The sequence below is a fragment of the Trachypithecus francoisi genome, unplaced genomic scaffold (assembly GCF_009764315.1).
Source record: "Trachypithecus francoisi isolate TF-2019V2 unplaced genomic scaffold, Tfra_2.0 Lachesis_group20, whole genome shotgun sequence".
NCBI lineage: Eukaryota > Metazoa > Chordata > Mammalia > Primates > Cercopithecidae > Trachypithecus > Trachypithecus francoisi.
In genome coordinates this window covers 17,326,419-17,334,859 of record NW_022681466.1, presented here as the reverse complement: position 1 = coordinate 17,334,859, position 8,441 = coordinate 17,326,419, and the positions used below count along the sequence as shown (strand labels likewise).

At 45.8% G+C, this 8,441-nt stretch overlaps 2 pseudogenes; both read right to left on the bottom strand.

Moving 5' to 3' along the window:
• Positions 1-4,058: 4,058 nt before the first annotated feature.
• On the bottom strand, positions 4,059-4,133 carry LOC117068102 (annotated as a pseudogene).
• Positions 4,134-4,346: 213 nt separating this feature from the next.
• On the bottom strand, positions 4,347-4,493 carry LOC117068103 (annotated as a pseudogene).
• Positions 4,494-8,441: the final 3,948 nt, after the last annotated feature.

Here is an 8,441-nt window from a genome sequence, read left to right as displayed (position 1 = left end):
GTCAAGAATCTTGTCAATGTTTATAGCCCGGGCGACTATTGGTGCCAACAGAAGCCAGACTTTGCAGCCCAGTTTTGCTCATATGTTGCCCAAGCTCACTCTGCATCCCTATACGCCTCTCTCACAGTGGCTAAGAAACCACACAGAAACCAGCCTTGGTGGCATGGGGAACATCTAGATTCTTATAAAGCAAATCTGCTTAGAGCAAAGTATAACTGAACTAGCCAGAAATGTAGAGCATCATTGTTGCTTTCTGTCAACCATCAAGAGGTGAAATCGCTGTAGGAAGACAACTAGCTGGGGGGAGGGGGAGAATGAGTTAAGGATCTGGAATTTCAGGAAAAATGGAGAAAAGTTGAGAGAGAACCTGGATTTAACATTCAAACCTCAGCTTAAGAAAGAAAACTGAGGCCAGGTGCAGTGGCTCACGCCTGTAATCTCAGCACTTCGGGAGTCTGAGGCAGCTGGGTCACAAGGTCAGCAGTTCCAGACCAGCCTGGCCAATATGGTGAAACCCCATCTCTACTAAAAATACAAAAAATTACCCGGGCGTGGTGATGCGCGCCTGTAGTCCCAGCTACTCAGGAGGCTGAGGCAGGAGAATCACTTGAACCTGGGAGGCAGAGGTTGCAGTGAGCTGAGATTGCACCACTGCACTCCAGCCTGGGCGAAAGAGCGAGACTCCGTCTCAAAAAAAAAAAAAAAAAAAAAATACAAAAATTAGCCAGGCGTGGTGGTTTGCCTCTGAGGTCCCAGCTACTCTGGAGGCTGACGGAGGATCGCATGAGCCCAGGAGGCAGAGGTTACAGTGAGCCAAGATCATGCCACTGCACTCCAGCCTGGGTGACAGAGCGAGATCCTGTCTCAAAAAAAAAAGGCCAGGCATGGTGCCTCATACCTATAATCCCAGCACTTTGGGGGGCAGAGGCAGTTGGATCACTTGAGGTCAGGGGCTCGAGACCAGCCTGGCCAACATGGGGAAACCCCGTCTCTACTAAAAATACAAAAATTAGCCAGGCATGGTGGTGGACGCCTGTAATCCCAGCTACTCAGGAGGCTGAGAATCGCTTGAATCCACGAGGCAGAGGTTGCAGTGAACCGAGATCGCGCCACTGCACTCCAGGCTAGGCAACAGAGCAAGACTCTGTCTCAGAAAAAAAAAGAGAGAGAGAAATCTCCATTTTGGCTAGAATGATGGAGTTAAATGCACAAAATATCAAGCATAAATTTAATTGGAGAAGAACTGAAACTCGTCAAAAATAGAGATGATAATTTCCAGAAGGCCACAGCTTGTCCCTTGATTTCCTACTTGCGTTTTGGGAAACGCCATACTCCACATCGCATGGGCAAGTCATCCGAAGCCACATGGGAACAGAACAACCAGAAGCCTCCTTCCAGGCTGGCTGAATGAGGGGCTCTTTCATCTTTTTCTTCTGGCGGAGGCCTTGGCAGCCACAGGCTCACAGCACCCTCTGCTGTTAAATTGCAAAGGATGGTGCCTGGGTTTTGAGACTGAGACTGCTAAAGGATTCTGGTCTGGGGCAGGAAGAAAATTACATGAGCAGAAGAAATTCAAAATTGTTTTAATACCTCTAAATAAGTAAATAAAGAGCCAGGTGTGGTGGTGCCCAGTTACAGTCCCGGCTACTTGAGAGACTGAAGTGAGAGGATCACTTGAACCCAGGAGTTTGAGGCCAGCCTGGGCAACAGAGAGAGACCTCATCTCTACAAAAAAAAACCTTTTTAAATTAGCTGGACATAGTGATGTGAGCCTATAATTTCAGCTACTCCGGGGGCTGAGGCAGGAGGATAGATAGAGCACGGGAGTTCAAGGTTACAGTGAGCTATGTTGTGCCACTGCACTCTAGCCTGGGTAACAGAGCAAAACCTCATGTCAAAAAAAAAGTTTAATGTTCTTAATTGATTAATTTTTTTAAAATTGTTTTCATGAAAAACTTCAGGATGGGTTAATTTTACTGATGACAGGAGGCAATGATAAAGCCAAGAAAAATTATGCAGCTACACTTTTTCACCAAGGCAGATTTTCAGCCTTTTCCCAGCCAAGTGGTGGAAATGCCCAATTCACCCCCACCGAGGTTCCAAAAACAGGAAAAACACACTTTCTAGCAGTGTTAGTGAAACTCGTGTAACACTGTCTCCATTGAGATCGAGCCCTGAGTAAAAATTGGGGGAGACGAACAGGCTTAGAATTATATATAGGGGACTGGGGCATAGCTTTCAGACCCCATAAAGAATAAACCTCCAGCTTTTCAGTTCCAGCATTTTAATACGCCTACCTGCCTGAACAGAGGTAAAATTAGAGACTACATTTACAATAGAAGTTTTTACTTCTCTTTATAACTTATTTGGTTATTTTTCCTTAACAAAAGCACAAGACAGCCTCAATATCCTTAAATGCCCCAAGTCCTAAAGTTACTTATTTAACCCTGAGAGATCTAGCCGTTATAAAATAGAACAGCTATCAGTCATGAATCATTTGTGTGCTTTTTTTTAAGTCAATCAGTTTTTATTCAGGGAATTGCATTTGTGTTGTGATTTCTTCCACTGTCCATCAAGGTCACTTTAGATCCTCTAAAGAACTGGAGTCAAAATATTTATCTTCAAGTTAGCCCTTTTTAATGAAAAGGATGCTTATTTTAATCCAGTTGTCCTGTCAGCCCGTAATTCTTTTATTTTGCTTCTGTCATCTCCTTTTAATGTGGATATACTGAAGAAGACTTCAAAATTCACCAAGAATCTTTGAGATCTAATTTATTTTTTTATTTTTTTATTTTTTTATTTTTTTATTTTTGAGGCAGAGTCTCGCTCTGTCGCCCAGACTGGAGTGCAGTGGCGCAATCTCGGCTCACTGCAGGCTCCACCTCCCGGGTTCACGCCATTCTCCTGCCTCAGCCTCCCGAGTAGCTGGGACTACAGGCGCCCGCCACCTCGCCCGGCTAGTTTTTTTTGTATTTTTAGTAGAGACGGGGTTTCACCATGTTAGCCAGGATGGTCTTAATCTCCTGACCTCGTGATCCGCCCGTCTCGGCCTCCCAAAGTGCTGGGATTACAGGCTTGAGCCACCGCGCCCGGCCTAATTTCTTTTTTTTAAATGGAGTCTCACTCTATTGCTAGGCTGGAGTGCAGTGGCATGATCTTGGCTCATTGCAACCTCCCCCTTCCAGGTTCAAATGATTCTCCTGCCTCAGCTTCCCGAGTAGCTGGGATTACAGGCGTGCCTCACCACACCCGGCTAATTTTTGTGTTTTTAGTAGAGAAGGGGTTTCAACATGTTGGCCAGGATGGTCTCGATCTCTTGACTTCATGATCTGCCTGCCTTGGCCTCCCAAATTGCTGGGATTACAGGCGTGAGCCACCGCGCCTGGCCACAGGATCTAATTTCTTCAACCAATTTAAGGTCATTTTTAGTGTAGGTGGATCTGCCTCGTTCTCAGTTTGACACCCTCTCTAAACATAAATGAGTTCAAATCATATTCATTCCTAAGCGATCGCACTCAAGAATAGTACAGATGTGTGGAATATGCCAATACCTTTAACTCCAGACATCGTGTTCTCAAGATAAAAGCCTTTCAAACAAAAAGCCATTTTATGTATCAAGTCAACATGAAATTGGAATACAAAATTAATACAGCTGAGGATTTCGCTCATATCCCATGCTGTTTAACTATTCTACAGTCCTAGAATCAACCTTTTTTATTATTATTAAGAGACAGAGTCTGTCTGTGTTACCCAGGCTGGAGTACAGTGGTGCCATCAAAAGTCAGTGCACCCTCCAACTCCTGGGCTCAATCCTCTTCCCTTAGCCTCCGCTTCCTGAGTAGCTGCAACCGTAGGCACATGCTGTGTGATACCCAGCTAATTTTTAAATTTTTATGGAGATGAGGTGTTACTTTCTTGCCCAGGCTGGTCTTGAACGCCTGGCTTAAAGCAACACTCCCACCTAGTGTGGGGATTGCAGGCATGAGCCACTGTGCCTGGCCTGGAACCAAACTTTATGGCTATCAATACTCCCATAAATTAACTGTCTCAGGTATCAAAATATCCCTTCTTATATGTATCAAAACTCATACTGAACAATGAGTTCTAGGTTGCAAAAGAGGATTTAGTTTTTTTTTTTTTTTTTGAGACGGAGTCTCGCTCTGTCGCCCGGACTGGAGTGCAGTGGCCAGATCTCAGCTCACTGCAAGCTCTGCCTCCTGGGTTTACGCCATTCTCCTGCCTCAGCCTCCCGAGTAGCTGGGACTACAGGCGCCAGCCACCTCGCCCGGCTAGTTTTTGTATTTTTAGTAGAGACGGGGTTTCAGCGTATTAGCCAGGATGGTCTCGATCTCCTGACCTCGTGATCCGCCCGTCTCGGCCTCCCAAAGTGCTGGGATTACAGGCTTGAGCCACCGCGCCCGGCCGAGGATTTAGTTTTTGCACCTATCCATAAGTCTTTGTCCACAAGTTAAACAAAAACATATGTAAGTGCAGTGTGTGCTCTTCTTAAGTACATTAGTAGACATACTACTGAGAGGCCACGCCGCACAGGGGTTAGGTCACTAGACTCGGGAGCCAGGTTGCTAGTTCAAAGATGTGCCCTTCCATTTACTGAATGACTTTAGGCAAACTCCTCCTCTTGGTGTCTCAGTATCCTCAGTTGTGAAATGGGGATGACATTAAGACCTATTTCGGCCGGGTGCGGTGGCTCATGTCTGTAATCCCATCTCTTTGGGAGGCCGAGGAGGGTGGATCATGAGGTCAGGAGATCGAGACTATCCTGGCTAACACGGCGAAACCCTGTCTCTACTAAAAAACAAAAAATTAGCCGGGTGTGGCGGTGAGGGCCTGTAGTCCCAGCTACTCGGGGGGCTGAGGCAGGAGAATGACGTGAACCTGGGAGGCGGAGCTTGCAGTGAGCCGAGGTTGCACCACTGCATTCCAGCCTGGGCGACAGAGCGAAACTCTGTCTCAAAAAATAAAAATAAAAATAAAAAAAGACCTATTTCATGGGGTTTGTTATGACGATTAAATGAGTTAATTTTTGTAATGTGCTCACAACAACACTTGGGAGAACTATGTAAGTGTTGGTTTAATGCCAACCAATAATTAAATGATGCTGAACACTAATACAATAAAAATTATACAGTGGTTTGAAGTCGGCTTTTCACTATTTAGAGTTGCAACTGACAGAGGTGTTTTGTTTTATTTTGTTTTGTTTTGTTTCGTTTCAAGATGGAGCTTCGCTCTTGTTGCCCAAGAGTAGGAGTGCAGTGGCATGATCTTGGCTCACTGCAACCTCCGCCTCCTGGGTTCAAGCGATTCTTCAGCCTCAGCCTCCCAGGTAGCTGAGATTATAGGCGCCCGCCACCACACCAGCTAAATTTTGTATTTTTAGTAGAGACAGGGTTTCGACATGTTGACCAGGCTAGTCTTGAACTCCTGACCTCAGGGGATCTGCCTGCCTCGGCCTCCCAAAGTGCTGGGATTGCAGCCGTGAGCCACTGCGCCTGGCCTTGACAGAGGTTTTATCAATAATATCTTCTTGTTTGTCTTCATGAGGTCTCTTTCAGGCTGTTATGCCTTGGTCACCATCTTCTGCTGAGGTCTAACAAAGGGTTTACTTTCTGCTAAGGGGAAGAAAAGTTGGCTTCATGGGGTCAGAAGAAATGGTTTAGCAGTGGTGGAAGAGGCTCTTGGAGTGTAAAGTGACACAAGCAAGTTTCGTGTCAGTCTTATTCTTTGCTTCCTTGTAACTGCCGCATAAAAGGTGCCCAACATATGTATCGTTCATTGATGAATCCTGTAACCCCAAGACAATGGTCATCTTCTGTGACTGGCAGACAATTCACAGCTCTAGAATTTCTATAAAGAAAAGGCTAGGATGGGTGCAGTGACTCATGCCTGCAATCTCAGCACTTTGGGAGGCCAAGGCAGGCAGATCACGAGGTCAGGAGTTCGATTCCAGCCTGGCCAACATAGTGAAACCCCATCTCTACTAAAAATACAAAAGTTAGCTGGGCATGGTGGTGCACCCCTGTAGTCCCAACTACTCAGGAGGCTGAGGCAGGAGAATTACTTGAACCCAGGAGGCAGAAGTGGTGGTGAGCTGAGATGGCATCACTGCACTCCAGCCTGGGCAACAGAGCAAGACTCTGTCTCAAAAAAAAAAAAAAAAAAAAAAGGCTGAAGGCCGGGTGCAGTGGGTCATGCCTATAATCTCAGCACTTTGGGTTTGTTTGTTTGAGATGGACTCTGTCACCCAGGCTGGAGTGCAATGGCATTATCTTGGCTCACTGCAACCTCCACCTCCCAGGTTCAAACGATTCTCCTACCTCATCCTCTCGAGTAGCTGGGACTACAGGTGCACACCACCTTGCCCAGCTAATTTTTGTATTTTTAGTAGAAACAGGGTTTCACTATGTTGGCCAGGCTGGTCTTGAACTCCTGACCTCAAGCGATCCTCCTGCCTCAGCCTCCCAAAGTGCTGGGATTACAGGTGTGAACCACTACACCCGGCCATAATCTCAGCACTTTGGGAGACTGAAGCAGGAGGATTACTTGAACACAGTTCTAGACCAGCTTGGGCAACATAGTGAGACCCCTGTCTCTACAAAAATTTTAAAAATTAGGCAAATGTGGTGGCATATGCCTGTAGTCCCAACTACTCAGGCAGCTGAGGCGGGAGAATTGCTTGAGCCCAAGAGGTCAAGGCTGCAGTAAGCCATGATCACACCACTGTACACTGTACTCCAGCCTGGGTGACACAGGGATACCCTGTCTCAAAAAAAAAAAAAAAAGAGGGATGCTTAGGCATGGCCATGTGATTGGAAGGGAAACCAGCAGACTTCTGTCAAGTAAAGAAAAATATCAAGGTTTTAAAGAATTAAAGTTAACTTTATTCAGAAGTCTTACTAAGGACTATAGATTGAGGCCTTTAGCCTCAATCAGAGCAGGCTCTGGCCCAGTGTTTCAGACCTCTGCTTATATACAGGGGTGGAGGTTCTGTATATGCAAAATCCCATCAGACTTGCTCAGAATTACATGAAAGCAGAATCACAGCAAGGTTTGTGTGTCAGAGTACATCTGGTCCTGGATCACAGAGGTATCATCACTAACCCCGTCAGATGTCATCTTATGTGTAGGAGAAGTCAGGGATTAAGGCCATTTTTTTTTTTTTTTTTTTTTTTCTTCAGACAGGGTCTCACTCCATCACCCAGGCTGGCATGCAGTAGCACAATCATGGCTCACTGCAGCCTCAACCTCCCGGGTTCAGGTGATCCTCCCACCTCAGCCTTCCGAATAACTGAGACTGAGACTACAAGTGCACACCATCACGCCCAGCTAATTGTTGTATTTTTTTGTAGGGACGAGGTTTCACCATGTTGCCCAGGCTGGGGGTCATTCATCTTTTAAGGAATGTAGTGACTCAGGCAAGAGGACAAGAGACGTGGGGGCTGTGTGTTCTGTTTTATTGTCTTCAGAGTATCTTTCTGGAGAGCTGCAGGTCTTCACAGAGTCAGAAGCTTTGGAAAATTATGCTGGCAAGCAGAAATGGGCAAACATGGCTTATGTTTGCCACTTTGTCTCACACTTGTCTAAAAACTGTGTTGCCAGCTGAGTGCAGTGGCTCACGCCTGTAATCCCAGCACTTTGGGAGGCTGAGGCAGGTGGATCCCGAGGTCAGGAGACTGAGACCATCCTGGCTAACACAGTGAAACCCTGTCTCTACTAAAAATACAAAAACTCAGCTGGGTGTGGTGGCACGCACCTGTAGTCCCAGCTACTTGGGAGGCTGAGCCAGGAGAATCACTGAACCTGGGAGGCAGAGGTTGCAGTGAGCTGAGATCGTGCCACTTCACTCCAGGTTGGGTGAAAGAGCGAGACTCCATCTCAAAAAACAAAAACAAAAACTGTGTTGTCTATTAAACTATGGTTGGCTTTATTTCAGATGGCCTGGATGCTGGAAATTAGGAGAAAACTTAAATCCTCCCCCACCTTCCTTTGACACCACCACTACCCTCTCCTACCCTCTTCCTCCCATTATTTTCTATTAGTTTACCTGCTCTCTTCCTCTCAGATTCAACAGAGTTTATAATTTTACATGTATTTGATTTTTTCTTTCTTATCTTCCTTCTCCACAGCTGTAAATGCCATAACAGGGACCACGGCCGGAATACTCGCCAGTGTGGCCCCAGTGCTGGGTACAATACTTGGCACACATTACACTCTCAGTAAACATCTGTCATATAAACAAATGAATTCTGTGATTATGTATCATATGCAGAAGTCAACACAAGTTATGTATTATGAAAGGGAGAACTTGAATTTTCACAGAAGAAAATGTTGATTCCTCCCTTCTTTTCTTAAACACTTGGCCTTTTAAATAATTAATTAATTGATACATATAAAATTGTAGGCCAGGCACGATGGCTCATGTC